This window comes from Sciurus vulgaris, assembly GCF_902686455.1.
Source record: "Sciurus vulgaris genome assembly, chromosome: 7".
Classification (NCBI taxonomy): Eukaryota; Metazoa; Chordata; class Mammalia; order Rodentia; family Sciuridae; genus Sciurus; species Sciurus vulgaris.
Genome location: NC_136467.1, coordinates 156,135,748 through 156,154,815, shown reverse-complemented (window position 1 = coordinate 156,154,815; position 19,068 = coordinate 156,135,748). Strand labels below are relative to the sequence as shown.

Sequence of the window (19,068 nt, the reverse complement as noted above, 5' to 3'; positions counted from 1 at the left end):
CTAAATTCAAAGATCTGATATTCAATAGATAGATACACCACACTCCAGACTCAAGGAGGAAGTAGGTAGGAAATGATCTCAATCCCCCTAAACAGATAAAGAGTTAATAATAGATACAAAGAGAAGCTATTTGAAGGAACAAAAAGTGGAGGAATATTTGAGTTTATTTCCATATTGGGGGCATGGCTTGGAAAACGTGCTATTTTTTTTTTTTTATGTTCAACATCATTATTAGGAAAATGCAAGTCAAAACTACAATGAGATACCACTTAATACTCCCTGGGACAGAAATTTGAACCCTCATACATTGCTGATGGAAATGTAAAAGATGCATCCACTGTAGGAAACACTATGGCACTTCCTCAAAAAGTTAAACATGAAATTATCAAGTGACCCAGCAATTCTATTTCTAGGTATATTCCCAAGAATCAAAGCAGGTGTTCAAACACAAAGGTATACACAAATGTCACAAGAGCACTATTCACAGCAACCAAAAGGTGGAAACAATCCATTTCCAACAACTGATGACTGGAAAAAAAAAAAAAAAAAAAAAAAAACAACAACAAAAAACTGAGGAATACATGGAATATTATTCATCTATAAGAATAAAGGATTGATACATGCAAGAGCATGGATAAGCCTAAAAAATATTCCATTTATATGAACTATCCAAAATAGGCAAATCTGTACAGAGAAAACGGTTAGTTATTGCCAGGGGCTGAAAGGAGGGGAAAATGGAGAGTGACTGCTTTAAAAGTACAAAGTTTGTGTTTATTAATCAGAAAAGCCATTTTTACTGGGCAGTGTTTATATGTCAGCAAAGTAAAAAGCATTGAGTTAACATGGTAATCTAAAATTTGCCTTTTTAAAAAGGTAATGGAAGTCTTTCTTACTGTATTTTCTTGAAACAATAGAATCATATTGAAAATAGCCTTGTTATTTTTACTGTACTTCCCAAATGTGAATTGAATGTTATAATAGCAAATAAATACAATAATTAAAAGCTGTCACTACTTTAGATTATCTGGAAAACGTGCTATTGACATGCAGAGCGTTCAAGAGAGCACCTGGAGTCACTGTGCTACCTCGGGCGTGTTCTACTTCATCTATGCGGGAGAAAGAACCCGAGTGAGAACCAGGCTTCCTGGGCCTCCGTCCTCGGCCTCTTTGTGCCCTTCCGGCTCAGAGCAGAGGCTTCTGGCTCCGCTGTGGCTGAGAAGGCCGTTACTGGCTCGCCCTGCTGGGAAAGTTTCCAGGCGGTCTCAGCAGCCTGGAAACCTGGAAAGATATTCTGTCCTAGTTATAAAAATAGCCAGAGAGACCAGTCGCCAGGGGGAATTAGCTCAGGCGGTAGAGCGCTCGCTTAGCATGCGAGAGGCAGCGGGATCGACGCCCGCATTCTCCAGTTTTGGTCCCCTCGCTCTCCATCCCTCTGTCCGTGGTGCCCGGTAAACACCTTCACCAGGTTTGTCTCCAGCTCAGTGCCGCCCTGCACTGTAGCTTTTTGCAAGATTAAAGAAGAAAATCATATATCATATACAAAACCAAACTGTTGCACAGGCTTGCAATTTTGGGGGGCATCATCTACAAGTTAAAAAATATTGTTGGTAGAAAACCAAATGTTTAGCCTTTGGGTACAAAGTGAGGAGACAGCCTGTGAGTTGTCAGTAGGCACAAGTCTGGGTGTGTCGACATTTTGCTTTTATTCACTTTGGTCAGGTAGAGGATGAAAATGTGTTTTCTGTCAGATTGAGAGCTGGGCAGGTATTAAGAAGAAAGGCAAAGCTGGAAAGACATTTGCAAGGGAGGGAAGTAGCTGACTAACTCTGGTGGTCAATTGGCTCACCACGGAAGGTGACATTCCACCCTTTATCTTTCTGCACAGTTCATTCTGATGAAAATGTGCTCAAGATATATTTGAAACTAGGTCCTCTAACTTCTGAGATGAACCATACAAAAGTATTTTTGAAATTGCAAATTCAAAAGAAACCGCATATGAGATTCTGTGTTAATCACACATCAAGTGGCATTTAGCTCCGTTGGTCAGGGCAGAGCTTAGAACACTCAAGAGGGTGTTTGATCTTTGCACGACTGGCTTGCAGGGAGCTCTGCAAGCCCCTGACCCTGCTGTCAAGATTGCCCTCTTTCCGTTCTTTTCTCTTTTTCATAACCCAAATCTGTTTTGATTCCTCTCAGCACTGCCTATGTTGATTGTGATAGAAAAGTAGTTTTGTCAATTACCTGTGTCCCATAAAAACTGTCTTTCAATTCTTAGGATATGCACTCCTCGTAAACTGGGACCATGAAGGAGGGCCCACCTGATGGTGCGCCAAACCAGCTGCAGTTTCTTGAAGGCCAGTGGCTAATGTCCGCACCTGTGAATCACTCTGAAATGAAGAATGGGGCTGGGCCACAGTCGCTGTTCCCTCTGGATCATGGGCTTCATCCATGCCTGGTGCTCAATAAGCACTTCAGGAACACATCTGCAGACTGAGACTCAAATTCTCAAGTGTTCTCTTCCTGGACTCCTCCAAGGTTCTCCATCACTCCCAGAGTTCGAGGGGAGGAAAGTCAGTGTAGCTTCAAGAACTGTGTCTTCTAGGAAATGCAGGAGTTCTCCACCATGGACAGCCACTCAGAGGCTTGGATCAACAAAGAGGTAGAGGCAAGGAGGCCAAGATGTTTTAATGAGATACCTGGGTCAGAGCTAAAGGCCGTGATGGACATAATTCTGTGGTCAAATGGGTTGATTCCGTGTCCACAATGAAAGAGAAATATGGAAGAGTTCTTGCCTATTGAACTTGGGAGAAGGGGCCAGGTGCTCAACCATTCTTTCAGGTAAAGGAAACTTATTTCAGACTCAATATCCCCACGCTTAGCCACCACTAGGACAGGGCTGACAGCAATGTTTTCATCCTCTAACTTTCCTCATAGTACTCTTAATCCAACTGAGGTAAGGTCTGCATTCTCACTTATAGCCAATGACCTTTAAAACTCCCCCAGCCACAAACTGGTTATCCCTCTGTAGAAGATTAAAACTGAATCCTCATCTCTCATGCTGCACAAAAATCAACTCAAAATAGATCAAAGACCTAGGAATTAGATCAGAAACTATCCAAGTCCCAGAAGAAAACATAGGGTCAACACTCCAGCATATAGGTATGAGCAATGAGCTTTCTCAATAGGACACCTAAGGCTCAGGTAATAATGCCAACAGTTAATAAGTGGAACAGCATCAAATTAAAAAGTTTCTGCATAGCAAAGGAAACAACTAGGAATGTGAAGTGAAAACCTACAGAATGGGAGGAATCTTTGCTAGCTACTCTTCTGACAGAGGATTAATGTCTAGAAAATATAAAGAACTCAAAAAACTTCACACCAAAAATCAATAATGCAATTAATAAATGGGCAAATGAATTAAACAGACACTTCTCAAAAGAAGAAATGCAAAGAGTCAGCAAACCGTATGGAAAAAATGTTCAACATCATTAGCAATCAGAGAAATGCAAATCAAAACTGCACTGAGATTTCATCTCACATCAGTCAGAATGGCCGTCATCAAAAATACAAATAATAAATGCTGGAGAGGATGTGGAGAAAAAGAAGCATTTTTTTACACTGTCGGTGAGATTGTAAATTAGTACAACCTTTATGCCAGTCAGAATGGAGATTCCTCAAAAGACTGGGCATGGAACCACCATATGACCAGCTATACCACTCCAGAGTATTCTTCTTGAAGAACCGGTCATCTCACTGTGATGCATGCATACCCATGTTTATAGCAGCACAGTTCACAATAGCCAAACTATGGAACCAGCCTAGGTGTCCATCAATAGATGAATGGATAAAGAAAATGTGGCATATATTGTGTAATGGAGTTTTATTCAGTCTTTTGCAGAAAAGAGTGGAACTTGGGTGTATTATGCTAGGTAAAATAGGACAAGCTCAGAAGGTGAAGATTCACGTGTTTTCTTTCCTGTGCCGAAGCTGGAGATGAAACAGCGAAAGGTGGGCATGGGTCTCATGAAAATCGAAGGGAGGTCCGCAGAGGCCAGGGAGGGAGGGTCGGCGGCGTGAGGGCGGGAAACGCTGGGGAGCTATAGAGGCCAGGCGTGTTGTGTCGTGTCGTGTCGTGTCGTGTCGTGCGCGCGCACCAACAGGCAGCGGCAGATCCCAGCATCGCGCGCGAGTGCGATGCACCGGTGAAAGAAACGTGGGGCAAAAGCGACCCTCGGGCCGCCGGACTTCCGCACTCGGGCTGCGGGTTTGTGTCTCCGGGACGTTGAGGACCGGCTTCAGGAACCCGGGACTTCCGTGGAAGTCGGAGAAAGGGAGGCCGCGCCTGGCCCGCGGCGCGGACGGCCGGGCCGGGGTCTGGGGAAGGAGGCCGCCGCGCCCTGCCCGCCCCGGCGACCCTGGTCGGTGGAGGCCGGCGGGCCTCGCCGTGCGGGCAGCCCGGCGCTCCCACGGCTGGGCCGAGCTCCCGGCCTTCCTGGGGGCTCCGAGCAGCCCCGCGTCCGCCCTGGGGAGCCCTGCGCCTTCGTCGGGCCGGCGGAGCGTGGCCGAGGCGGGGCCGAGAAGCCGGGGCGGTCTCCCCTGCTGGGGGCTGACACCACCCCGCAGGCAGCCGGGACCCGGGGAAGCGGCTCCGTGTGGCCGCGGGGATCAGCTCAGGCGGTGCAGCGCGCGCCCAGCACGCGAGAGGAGGCAGGACCGACGCCCGCATCCTCCAGACCTTTTCCTCCCGTCTGCGGCCTTTCCTCCTGTTCTGAAAGTAGGGCGCCTGCCTAGCACTCTTCAGCCTCTGGGTTTGATGCACGCGGGCGCGCGCGCGCACACACACACACACACACACACACACACACACACACACCAAGGGCATCAAGATGCAGCCAAAGACATCCAGGACGATGGAGTTTCTATAGGATCGAAGAATCGGCATGAACTACTACTCTGTATGACACCTGTCATACATGTGTCAAAACCCATCGAGTGAACTCTGATGTAATTCTATCGATTTCAGTTAATACTAATGTGTTAACATGGGTCCATTTACTGTTTAAAATGTAACAAATCTTGCACTGGTTCCAAGGACACAGCAAGAGTGTTGGGGTTTATGGGAACTCCATACTTTCTACTTAAATCTAACATTGCTCTAAAAATAAAATCTATTAAAGTAATAATAATGCACACTTTCTATTTTTGAAATATGCTGTGGATTTTATACTTCAGCTCACTTCACTTCATCTGAGCTACATTCCAAGCACTTTATAGGCACATGCTACCATATTGAGTAGTACAGCCTTATGTAGTTCTTTTTTCCTGGTTTGGACTACAGCTACCATCTGAATTCTAGAGAAACTCCTCTCTGGAGTTCCAGCCTTCATCCCTGACTCCCTCACTGATATCTTTACTTGCAGGTTACATGAGCATTTTAGGACTTACTAACAGAACATGATAGTAACCCAACAATCCATCTTCCCCAAACTGCTTGAGTTGAAAGGCACCAGCACCCAACAGAGATCATCTGCAGTTTTTAACAGTGAAGCCCAGCAATTCTACTGATATCTGAGGTAGAAACGTTAGCTTACGTACATTTCCCCCGTCAATAACTCACGCTTTGTCCCAGGGTCTATGAATAACTATCCCCTCCTCTTAGAGTCTCAGGAGGTCTTCACCCTACCTGGCTTTTCACAGTTTTTAAATTTCTCTTAAGATGATTTCCTCAAATCATATCAAATGTTTTACTTCCATTCTATCTGGAAGTATCTAGTTTGCTGTTTTATTTTTATCGTTTCTCCTCACACAGAAATGTAAGGCTACTGTCTGACTTGGTCACGGCTGAAGAGCCAAGCATGGCAGGTGATGCAACTAAAACCAGCCTGCACTAAAGGTGCGTTGCAGGAATGAGTGAGCTTAACACGCTGCTCTGTAAATGTGTTCAGCATCTTTGCCAGACCCCTATGCTAACGCCCTAACTCTTCCCTTGGCCTTTAAACTTGACTCATCTCTTTCTAACCATCTCTGACACAGGCACCATGGCTGGCTGTCTCTAAAATGCAATCTAGTCATGTTACAGTCCAGTGTAAAATCATTCAGTGGCAACTTTGTATCAGAGTTCCTTCAGCTTCCAAAATTCGATCCACCCGCCCTCATCCCCTATGGGTTCATTTCTCTGGGACCTTGAACATGTCTAATATCATTTTCTGATTAGCTGTTTAGTTTTCTCATCCAATAAAATTAAATTGCAAGAGTTGGCCTTGAAAAGTGATGAAAAAGAATGGGGGGAAAGAGGTTAAAAACATCTTTTTATAAAGTGCAACTTCAAGTAATTACTGCCAAGATTTGGCTTCTGAGAGGAAAATACACGTCCCAGCTGCCTGACTCAGGACTCGTCAGCATTGCAGAGCACAAGTGCGCTCACTTCTTGCCACTAAGGATACACAGGACAATGCCGCTTATTCCTTAATCGCATTATTTAATTGTCTTTACTTTTCTTTCGTTTGAGTCCTAGGGGTCTAGGAACACTTCCTTCAGTCGTTATTTGGGTTCCTTCCCCCACACATGAAGACTCCTACTCTCTGAGCATGCAGTTCTGTGATCTCCCCGGCAGGAGTCGCTATGCGCCCAGCTCTGGGCCTCTCTCCTGGAAGGACCTGACCTTGGGTCTGCCCCAGGCTCTGTCTTGAGCTGCCCCCCAGGGTGTGAAGAATCATTCCAAGTTCCTGTCTGTAGCAGACATCTGCAGACTTCTGCAGACTTCTGATAAGGCCAGATAAGGCCACTAAAGGGAAAAGTGGTCTAAGTCCTGGGAGGAAGAAAGAAGGCACCAGGAGAGTAGGTGTTGGGAGGACCCACAGGCACAGGCTGCCAGGTTCTGTCCTTCCAGTTGTTTGTGACCGCAGAGAGCCGCTTGGTTCTTACAGCCATTTTCAAAGAGCTGTCATTCCTTTTCCAAAATATGAGCACAAAACCATTGGCTCATTTGAACAACTGACACTTTCTCTGAAAATTATCTTTACTGAAAGCAAATACCACTCCTGCAAATGTGGTATATTTTCTTCATGACCACAGAGGACGGTTCCTTCGCTATGGGTGCATTCCAAACTCTGTACCACACCCATGGAGAACGATTTGGCAAATCTATCAAAGTTACACATGTCCTTTGACCTAGCCACTCCACTTCTAGGAATTCATCAGAAACCCTTAAACATGTGACAGAAAATGTACATATGGAATTACTAATTGCAGCACTTCTTACATCAAGAGACGAAGTCCCTCAGGGTGGACAAGTGGATCAAATTAAGTGAAATATGGCAGATGCCTAAAATAGAATATTTAGGGGACTTAGGGGAGCTTATACTGAAAACAGAGATTCAAAACCCATCGATAAAAAGTTTATACAGTGTAGAAAAAGCAGTCAATTACAAAAACTATATTTAGGTACAAGCATCTCAAAACATTGCTTGCATTTTGGCCTGGGAATCAACTGCCTGGGAACACTTGGATCACCTTTTGGGAAAACTTGTGAATGTTAAACTGTGTGAATTTGTTACTATCCAAAAATACATTAAAATTTAAAATAATTATCCCACACACGTCACCATTTTTTCAAAAGAAAACAAAAAGAATAAGTGAATCCACAGTATTCTTTATTCCCAACCTCAACCAAAGTCTCTGGACTCTCCACAGCAATCATTAAGGACAATTTGTATGTCCAGTCCGGGAACTTAGTATGCTAGAGTCCTAAAACTTTGATAAAAGAGATTTCTTTCAGGGGCTGGGGAGATAGCTCAGTTGGTAGAGTGCTGGTCTCACAAGCACAAGGCCCTGGGTTCAATCACCACCGCAAAAGAAAAAAAAAAAAAAAAAAAAAAACAAGGGATTTTCAAATTAAAGTGTTTTCCAATCTTGGCGGCACTTTTCATTTTTATCTACCAGAGACTGAGGGCAGGGATAAGAGTTGGCTGGCTAGGAGCAAATGATTAATTTATTTGATCAATTTGTTAATTTATTTGACTAAAGACCCAGACTAATAGGAAAAAAAAAAAAAAAAAAGCGGGGTAAATTACAGGGACTAGGCACCCTGCTCTTTGGATGCCCCAAGCCTTTAGCAAACATGAGGCTCCTCCGAGCGCAGGATTAAAAATGAATCAGTGCCGGCTTGCTTGGGGATATTTTGGAGAACTAGTGACCCTGCTCCTAAAAAACTGGAAATCCGAAACAGTCCAGCTCTTGGAAAGAAAATAGATGACTCCCAGAATCTGACCGGCGGAGCAGTCATCGCTGCTTACTGCAGCGGTGGCGCTTCAGCTTCACAGTCTGAAGGCTCCCAGCTCAGCCTCGAAGAGGGTCAGTTAGCGGGGGTGGCCAACTCGGACTCGCAGGACGCGCAAGCCCCCTGGACTTTTGTTGCCCTTAATCTTAACTTTATCGCACACAGAAAGAGGGAACGTCTGTGTGAATCGGTTCTTTCTGCTCCCACTGGCTCCACGCGGACACCGCTGCCGCTTCTATGTCGGAGTCCAGCAGCCTGCACGGCGAGCAGCAGGCCCGGCGGGGGTCGCGCGCGCGCAGGGGCGATTGCGCCCGGCCTGCGCGGGGCTGGCGGGCTGGGCCCCGGGCTGCGCGGCCTGCACGGCGCCGGCTCCCCGCGGTGGGAGGCTCTCAGGCAAGACCCCTGCTCCCTGAGGTCCGCGTGGGCGCTGACCCGGGAAGCAGGCGGGCCGGAGGCGCGAGGGAACGCTGGCATCGGCCTCGGCGGCCTCCCGAGGTGCGGAGGGGCGAGGCCGCAGAGCGCCGGTTGGCCTCGAGCCTCCACCCGGAAGCACCCGTCTTTCCCGATATTTTGTGTATAAATGGGAAGTGCAGATAAAGCCTTCTGCTATGTACCAAGATAAGGGGGCGTCTTGGTGACTTGAGCTGTGACCTCAAGCGGTTGGATTCATTGCACACCATCTTCATTGAAAGAACAAGTAACAGTCAAAACTATGATATATGCAGACTTTGGTTATTGGCATTGTCATAGAGACTGTCACTTCAAAGAAAATGATTGACAGTGTTTGTTTCCACTTTTTATTTGTTCTAATTAGTTATACATGACAGTAGATTGCACTTTGATACCTCATCCATAGATGGAGTATTCTTCTAGTTGTACATCTTGTAGAATAAAAAATATCAGCTTTCAAGTCAAATTTTTCATTTAGATAACTGAGCTTCCAACATCCCAATCATTATTTTCCTGATGAGACTATATAGTGTTCTCTTATGCTTGTTTGATACTACATACTGAAACGTTTTGACATTTGGAAGAGGTAAATACCTCAGTGGATCAATATTACCAAGATGTCACAAAATCTCACATGGGTAAAGACCATCAAAGTTAGTGATAGCACTTCAGATTCAACATTATAACCCAACCCTAAAGAAACTATCACCTGTCATATTGTAAAATCAAAGCATGTCCACAATTACCTGGAAATTACAATTTAAATGTATTTAACTCATACAATATGTGATTTGTTTAAAATGATTTTTCTCTGACCACAAAACTGTGCAATTTTTCCTACTCATAAAAACATATCTCAAAAATTAAATGTGGTTGCTGGTGGGGCTGCAAATTAGTGCAGCCACTCTGGAAAGCAGTATGGAGATTCCTTAGAAAACTTGGAATGGACCCACCATTTGACCCAGCTATCCCACTCATCGGCCTATACCCAAAGGACTTAAAATCAGCATACTACAAATACAGCCGCCACAACAATGTTCATAGCTGCTCAATTCACCATAGCCAGACTGTGGAAGCAACCTAGATGTTCTTCAATTGATGAATGGATAAAGAAACTGTGATATATATATATATATATATATATATATATATATATAATATATATATATGCACAATGGAATATTACTCAGCTATAAATAATAATAAAATTATGGCATTTGCAGGCAAATGGATGAAATTGGAGAATATCATGCTAAGTGAGATAAGTCAATCTCAAAAAACCAAAGGACGAATGATCTCGCTGATGAGTGGATGATGACACATAATGGGGGGGGTTCGAGGGGGGCAAGAATGGAGGAAGGAGGGACTGTATAGAGGGAAAGAGGATGGGAGGGGTGGGGGGAAGGAAAAAAATAACAGAATGAATTAAACACCATTACCCTATGTAAATGTATGATTATGCAAATGGTATGCTATTACTCCATGTACAAACAGAAACAACATGTAACCCATTTGTTTACAATAAAAATAAATTAAAATGAAAAAATGAAAAAAAAAAAGAAACAAATACAATATTGGCTTGAGCTTCTGTTGTATCACAAAAAAAATTTAAGTGTGGAAACAGAAAATATAGCTGTCTTCCAATAAACTAGTCATTAAAGAGAGTTAAAATTTGTTCTTCTTACATTTGTTACAGTAATACAATATAGGTTGATCGTTACTTCAAACAAAATTAACATTTAAAAATTTTCAGTTTTTATTTTTAACATGGTAAGTGTTGATAGATATCATCCACAAAGATCTTTGGGTTCACAATATTTTTCATATGTCAACAGAATATTATTCATAGTTCACTGGTTCAGGTTCTGGGGCCACTGAATACACAATCACAACTTTTTTTTCTTTTATATTGGTTCTTTTTAGTTATACACAATATTAGGATTAATTTTGGCATAATTATAAAAGCATGGAATATAATTTGCTATAATTCAGTCCTCAGTATTTCCCTGTTCCTCCCCTCCTCCCTCCCCCTGTTCTCTTTCCTCTACCGATCTGCTATTGTACTTTTTTAAATTAATGCCTTGCAAATATACATAATGGTAAATTTCACTGTTATATTCATATATACACATAGGAAATTTAGGTCAAATTCATTTCACTGTTCTTCCTTTTTCCCATCCCTCCTCCCTCCCTCTCAATCCCCTTCTAGTCTACTGATCTTTCTCCTATTTTAATGGAATTCCAGCCACCCCACACACCTTTTGTCTTTCTCTCTCCTTTTCCTCCCTTATTTTAGACTAGTTTCCAAAATTGACTTTTTGGGTCTGACTTATTTCACTTAGCATGATAGTCTCCATTCATTTACCAGCAAATGCCATAATTTCAATCTTTATGACTGAATAATACTCCATTGTGTACATCCACATTTTATTTATTCATTCATCTGTCAAAGGGTACCTAGGTTGGTTCCATAGCTGGGCTATTGTAAATTGTGCTGCTGTAAACATTGATGTGGCTGCATCCCCGCAGTATGCTGTTAGAGCTTTCAGATTTATACTGAGAAGAGGTATAGTTGGGTTATATGGTGGTTCCAGTCCGAGTTTTTGGAAGAGTCTCCATACTGCTTTCCAGAGTGGTTGCACTAGTCCATAGTCCCACCAACAATGTATGAGAGTATCTGTTCCCCGACATCCTCACCAACACTTATTGTATTCTTGATAATTGTCATCCTGACATGAATTTCAATGCGTAGTTTTTGATTTTCATTTCCCTAATTGCTAGAGATGTTGATTTTTTTCACGCATTTTTTGGACATTTGTATTTCTTCTTTTGAGAAGACAAACAAAATAATTTTTAAAAGTACAAAGGGTCCTGACACCAGAAAACTTGAGGAGTGTTACTACAGATTATTTCTGCACAACCGCTGTGGAAGGTCTCTCTTCTTTCTCACTCCATCATCTATTCCACTCATAATTCATTGACAATATGGCCTATCTCAGGTACTACACTAGGCTCTGAGGGTCCAGAGGGGATGGAGCCGTCTCCCCACCGCAGGAAGTGACAGCATAAGCAAAGACTCAGTTCCTGGTTCTTACAGCAAAATACATTCTCCTGCACATTTCATTTGATGTGATTCTTCAGCTCACACTACTTTACTAGGGCTGCCATAACAAACTAACCTGACCGAGCAGCTAAAACAAAAGGGATTTTCCACATATGCCTACACAGAGGTCTACATTTCTGTATTCCTACTACCACTTCACAGGCTTAGCTCAGTAACAACCACCTAAGAGACCTGGCCTGTATCACAGAGTAATTATTCTGTCACAGGGTCCTGTTTACCCTTTGCACCAAGGGAAACTCAGAGATCATTTTTCAATGCAGATGTCCAGATGTTGCTAAATGTCACCCTTCAAAGAAATCTTATGCCCACTATAGGAGGCATACCTATTCCAGCCAGAGGCTGGCCATGAGATCAAGAGCCAAGACAGAAACTTGGTCTAGTTCCTTGCTTTCTCCCTGGGAGATAGAGTTCTGATGAGGAAGGAAAGGGCCATTAATGAGGTAGAACAAGATATATTCAGGAATATTCCTCTACCATTTCTCTCCTCCAAACTTGAGTTCCTCCCACTTGAGCTTTTTTGTGGAGACCAACAGACACACTGGACATGTGGGGTCACAGAGAAAAGGTCTTGTACAGGCACAATAAGGTGGCCCTCTGCAGGCTAAGGAGATGGGCCTTCAGAGAAAGCAAGCCTGCTCACACTCTGACCTTGGACTCTGACTCCTGAACTTTTGAATAGAGCCTTCAGATATGGTCAAATGTCCATTTACTTTTCTTCAGATTTCCAGAAGGCTCTGCCTTCTCCATTCTGTCCTTTTGCTGTAGTCTCTGATCCCCGCTGCCCTGCATCATTGCCCAAGTCAGAATAACCCAATTTCTCCAAAGTTCTCACACCTCTGGTATATAGTCCATTGGATAAAACTAGGCACAAGGATAGAAAATCAGAGTTCATCCTGGTTGACTGACAGTGGATACTGAATAGAAAAAGAACCTGAGCTTAGGATTTTGTTGTGTGGAAAAGAAAGTCACCACTGATGGATGTTGACCTCCATGATCACAAGACTAGTACTTTTACCCATAGACCTCCATACATCTATTTCATTTTCAATTATTACTTTAAAGGGTAGGAATCAAGTTTTTAAATTTTGTTTCCATTGCTCAACTAGATTATATGGTACAATGCAAATAGCATGATTTAAAGATGAGCCCTCTAAATTAACTTTACACCAAATTTTAAGTATGTAAATATGTTCGTTCTTTTTATACCTGAGTGGGAAAAGCTGAGATGCCCCAGAAAATCAGGTGAAGAGCAAAATTCTATTCCCTATCCTATGAGAATAGTTGAACAGTTAATGGTGATTCATTTTTGAAATGTTATTGGTTAACTTTGGATCAAATCAGGATATATTTTGTGAAAATGTTAATTCCTCTGAACCAGGTTCTGGTAAATGAGTGAGAACATTCTGGAAGCTTGATGAATATGGTACATGTGGCCAGTTGGAGCTCTTTCCTCCAAATTCCACAAATAGGGTTATGATGACCAAAGCAATAAAGATTCACCTCTCCATTTAAGGCTGATTCCTTTCCATTACTGCAGATTCCAGACTCTCTCCTGTGGGTCTCTCTGTATCAAATGCCCCTTCCTGAGTTTCTGTTGTCTATTGCCATTTTCCTGTTTGCAACATACTCACTTTTTTTTTTTTTTTTTTTTTTTTTTTTTGTGGTGCTGGGGATTGAACCCAGGGCCTTGTGCTTGCAAGGCAAGCACTCTACCGACTGAACTATCTCCCCAGCCCATACTCACATTTCTTGCACACTGAAGCCCTAGGCCCTGCCCCTGTGGGTCCTGAGTTCTACGGTAGTTATGGGCTCTCTGTTCCCCTTCATAGCCAGGAGTCTGCTTCAGCAGAAGGCATTGCTTGGGTCCCTCTTTCCCCTACGCTCCCTGGAAGCTGCCACTAGTAAAGATGAAAGGGACCTCTTTCTTACTAAACTCCACTCTTCAGAGGCAAGAACAGTGGTATCAAGCAGAGACTCAGAAGCCAGACCGCCTGGATCTAAGTCCCCACTGGGTCTCTTATCAGCTGTATGATCTTGCTTAAATCACTGAACCTCATTTTCCTTATCTGTAAACTGGGGTTATTGAAAAAATGATGTAATGAATGCTTATGACAGTGCTTGGAACATAGTTCATAGCAGTAAACATTAAGTCTTGGTTGCTTAACTCTGTCTGTAGTAGTTGACACTGCTGACCCACCTTCTTAAAGGAAACTTTCCTCCCTTGATAATGACCTATTTTTGTTTTCCTCATCATGTGCTCTGCTGCTTACTCTTATTTATTTATCTCTTTGTGGTCAAAATGTAAAACATCATCATTGCCTTTATTTTTTGGAACACAACGTGTAGTTTTACATGTGCAACTGTAATAGCAAATAAAACAGAATGTACTTTTAATAAATTCCTCATCAGTGCAGTTCACTTTCAAATAAATGTTTAGGTAGCAGGGTAGAACAGTTTCTACATACTGATCAGAATTTAATTCCATCTGTTTAAAAAAGGGAAAATAATTTAAACTTGTAAATTACACTTAACATGCAAAATCAAGTAATTTTAAATTCTATTTTCATCTTAAAGAACAACTGAAGAATAACAATTTTGAGAAAAAATAAGAAAAAAAAATCTAGTAGTATACATTTAAAAACTGCTAAGTAGAATAAATAAAACCAAATATTAGCTATTTTTCACTCTACTATGAATACTGGCATTTTTATGTTATATTCATGTCAGTTTCAAAGCATAAAAATCCTAGTAAGATGAAATGGTTTGATCAATCCATTTTTCTTCAACAAAGGAATCCCTAACTTCTAGATTTTAGAAACTGAATTCTTACATTAGTATTTTCATACTAACAAAACACAAATATACTTATTTAAATTGGTGGTAATCTAAAGGGTAAGAATTCTGTTAATGTTGTTCTTTAAAAAAAAAAAAAGTGCAGAATCACAATCAAGATAAAATCCATCTAGTGCACCCACCACAAGTGCCGTCAGTGTTTTGACTTCACATCCTTTTCTCATAAAAACTTATTCTCAAGAGTTCAGAGAATTCAGGCTGCAGCTAGGGCTCACTGGTAGAGCACTTGCCTAGCATGTGTGAGGCACTGGGTTCAATCTCCAGCACCACATTAAAAAAAAAAAAAGAAAAAAAAAACTAAACAAAATGAAGGTATTGGGTCCATCTACAATTAAAAAAATAAAAGGAGTTCAAAAGAAATCACAATACACACCATGTGTATATTGTGCAGTTAGAAAACCCACGGGTCTGGGGAATGAGCACAGTCAACATCCACCCACAGAGACTGTCCCTCAGGGTTTCAGACTTGGCTTGCTATAGACGAGACATTCTGGGTAAAGGCTCTGTGCACACTACAAAACTTCTCAGACATCACTCGTCACGGTGAGGGGCAGTGACTCATCAAAAGGACAGGGTAGCAGCTGGCTTTGAGATGGCACACCTCATACATTCTACTCAGAATACACAAAAGCACAAAAGTACAAAGGATCAAACGTACACTGAAAATGTGGAGGATTTTTGTGCAGTACCACCAGCAATTAAGGCAAATGTCTCTTCATAAGCATGAATGAAGACAAAGACTCCTCAGGAGAACATGCAGGACAGGACAGAAGCAGTGCTGGAACACGCCGTGACTTTTCCTGGGTGTCAACTGGCATGAGCACCTTCAGCATGTTGACTACTTTATCATTTCATGTCAACCATGACAACAAAAGAAGTCATTTGAATGATTACCAGGGAGAACACATCTGTGGTCCTTAATGGCAGAGTCTAGTTCAAAATCTCACACACAAGCAGGTGCTCAACACAACCTGGTAACTGGTAGAACATCCTCTTCCAGGAAATGCTGAGTATGCATAACTCTTACTGAGTGGACCCAGGAAAATGTTCTAAGAGCTTGACTTAATGTCTAATGAACATATGTAGACATGATTTAAAGTTTTTTTCATAATTGTTATACTTCCCTAAAGAAAACTTGAAAATATCTGATAAATAGCTGATTAATGGTGTAACACTAAAAACTGGCCAAAAAAACTCAGAAATGTTTGGCCATTCAGCACCCAAAGCTCTCTCAAAATATGATCTTAAAATATCTCTGTTAGGTTTCAGTAATCTAAAAAATGGCACACCTCAGTTTAAACATTCTCTCCTACATTTTAAATAATTCCTGAGTTTCTACACTTGGGAATTGCATACATTTATCTTCCCTCAAAATAAAACACTGAATGATACAGAGGCAGCAAAACTTAATAAATTAACTTTAAAAATAAAAAAAGCAAGATTTTTTTTCAATGGTCTGAATAGAACCATTACCACTGTTCAAACTTTCACAACCCAGGCCTCCTTTGTCTGGTTTTGGACACCTCATGGTTCTCACAGCTTTTTTCGCTGAGGATATTGATGAGTCCTGGCACCCCTGCCCAATGGCACCAACTGCAACATCAACAAAGAATTTAAGCCATTCATCTGGAAGATGACAGACAGCTGAACACAGCTGACAAAGCGAACACTCATCCTGTTACTGTGTCGCAGCGAGAGGGGAGCCCTTCAGTCCCTTGTCCATCAGCATCGCTTATTTCCTGTGTCCTACTTGTACGCTTTTTCTGTTCTTTCTGCAACATTCCTCCAGGTGTAAAGTCTTCGCTATGTGAAGGATATTTTCTAGAGTCAACAATGCCCCTAACTTTAGTTGTCAGATAGCTTTTTCCAATCCTTTGCCCAAAGACTTTACTGAAAGCTCGTATTATTAAATAAGATTTTCTGGAAGCACCTCAGCAATTCCAACAACTTGTAAACCACAACTAGCTGCTTCCATAATCACTAGGCGGCACTTCAGTAGGGGACCTATGAAGAAAACTATGTCCCTGAACTCCAAATTTCCAACATCCTTGGTTCTAAACATCCCAAAGACACACCCTGTCAGGTAGCTGGTATCTTTCTTGTACTTCTTCCAAAATGATTCTCTTGGGACCCTCTCCCTCCAACTATAAAATTTAAATCTGGATATTTCTGATGAGTTCAGGGATATCACTAAGCAAACTGGTTCCTTCTCTGTGATCAGTTCTGATGACAGCCCTAGTTATACTGCTATGCCTCCTAAATGGGTCTGAAGTCAACAGGAGCTACGACATTAGAAATGACAACACCATTTCAGGGCTCATCTCTGCTCTTATTACAGTGTTTTCCTTACTAGTTTAAGAGATACAATGTGATGTGTGTCACAAACATACAATTAGAAGTTTATCTGTAACCACTGAGCTGACATCAGCAAATCCAAAAAGTCTGCAATGATCATCTGGAGTGTAGAAGACAGTGTCAAGGGCCATGACAGAGAATTATGGGAATGGATTATAGTGATTCCTGAACAAATAGAGAGAGTGAAAAGAGAATCATGAACTATAGATTGATTGTACACAACTTTTGGAGGCAAGTAATAGTCCTTGAGACCATTAGTGAGGTAATGGAGGCCTTTTTGATTTCTGTAAGCATGGTTGAAAATTATGACTTTGTGCCCTCGTTCAATGGGGCACCGAGAAAACTGGTAAATGAGGCTTTCCACACCCTCCTTATTTGGGGAGAAAAACTCAGCACCATGCACATTATGGGTACAGGTTCTCCAGGTGGAAAGACTTGCAGGACTCACTGGGGAGACAGTTTAGGATCAGTACTTACCGCAATTCAGTTAGGATATGTGTCCTGTTAACACTGAGTCCCATGGCTATTTGTCCTTATTCTCTATCCCCGGCTCCACACTTAAACAAAACAAACAACAGAAAACTTCTTAAAGATTCTAACCTCAGGGATAACTCAGCTAGTTCCATACTTAAAATTCCAGTTAAGGTCATCATTTCCTATAAAGTCCACCAACTGGAATCTTATTGTGATATTTCTGGGACTTACTTCCTGTCTTCCACACGGTCTCAGTTCAACTCCTTGTTTCTAGTCATTTACCATACCTTATCTTCAACAGTCTTCTCTGACCTATGTTCCCAGATCACCCTATGCAACTTCTACTTCACACTGTTTTTTAAAATTTTTATTTGTTCTTTCGAGTTATATATGACAGTGGTATGTATTTTGACATATCATACCTACAAGGAGAATAACTTTCTGTTTTTGCCTCACACCATTTTTGACACCTAAGGTCTCCATACCAGGTTGTGAGCTTTAAAGGAATGGAACTGAGTCTTAGCTGTCTTTAAATACCTAACATCCAGCACAGTATCAGGTGCTCAATAAGTGGTAAATGAATAAAATAACTAACATGAGTGTTGCTTCAGCCAATTTCCCTTTAAAGAAGAGGTCGAAGGGCTCAACAATTATTCAGACCTTCTTATGCGCAGTGCAGGATCAGAATCCAGTTTAATTTCACTCCTATTCTTCTCTACAATACACTCCACTCTTGAAGTAACCGCAAGTGCAGTGACCCCAGGCACAAGATCCACCATCAGTTTCAGCTTCCGCCGTTAACAAACGTGCGATCTTGGGCAGCTAATCTCTGCGCACACTTTCCTTCTCAAACCGTAATACACACTTCTTTCAACCTGTTACGACTAAATGGCAATGCAGGAGGACAGTGTCTGGAGCCACAACACACACTCAAAAAAGGTCACTGAGCATCACCTAAAGACTGCGAGGACCCTCGGTGGAAGTTTCGTCTTACAAGTTTCCATTTAAAACAAACGAAAAACAGAAGGCTAAGGCTGCTGCAGAGGCGGCCATGCCCACCTCCCCTCTACAGGCCCCACGAGACGGTTCAGGACAGCAGCCCTGGGCCGGGGCGCGGGGCACCTCGAGCCGGGGGCTCGGCCGCCCCCGCCCCCAACCCCGGGGCTCGCTCGATAGCCTTCCCCTCCAGGTCTCGGGTGTCGGCGCTCCTCCCTCGGACGAGCCGCCAGGAGCAGGCGACCGCACGGAGAGCCGCCGGACGCAGCCCCGCACCGCTCCCTGCCGAGCGCCGCGCGCGCCTCCGGTCGCCGTCCAAGTCCGAGAGCACCGCGCCCGGCATCCCGGTCCCGTCCGCAGACGCCTGCGGGTCGCCCCACCGTTGCCCCACCGTCGCCCCACCGTCGCCGCAGGCGAGGCCCCGCCCCTCACGCCGGCCTGCCCGGCGCCGCAGGGCGCACGCGCGCCCCCCGTGGGCCCCGCCCCCGACGCCCGCCGCCTTGGCCGCGAGGCCGGCGGAGAGCGCAGGGCGCATGTC

At 43.1% G+C, this 19,068-nt stretch overlaps 2 long non-coding RNA genes across 2 annotated transcripts in view; one reads left to right on the top strand and one right to left on the bottom strand.

Annotated features, from left to right (window-relative positions):
- The window catches only part of LOC306666577, a 101,028-nt gene that overhangs the window by 48,856 nt on the left and 33,104 nt on the right, over positions 1-19,068 (top strand). The gene's annotated exons all lie outside the window — the stretch shown is intronic.
- LOC306665302 lies at positions 14,222-18,883 on the bottom strand. Its single transcript, XR_013764965.1, has 2 exons — positions 17,538-18,883; positions 14,222-16,298 (listed from the first exon to the last, which is right to left on the bottom strand). It is a non-coding gene; the product is annotated as an uncharacterized lncRNA (long non-coding RNA).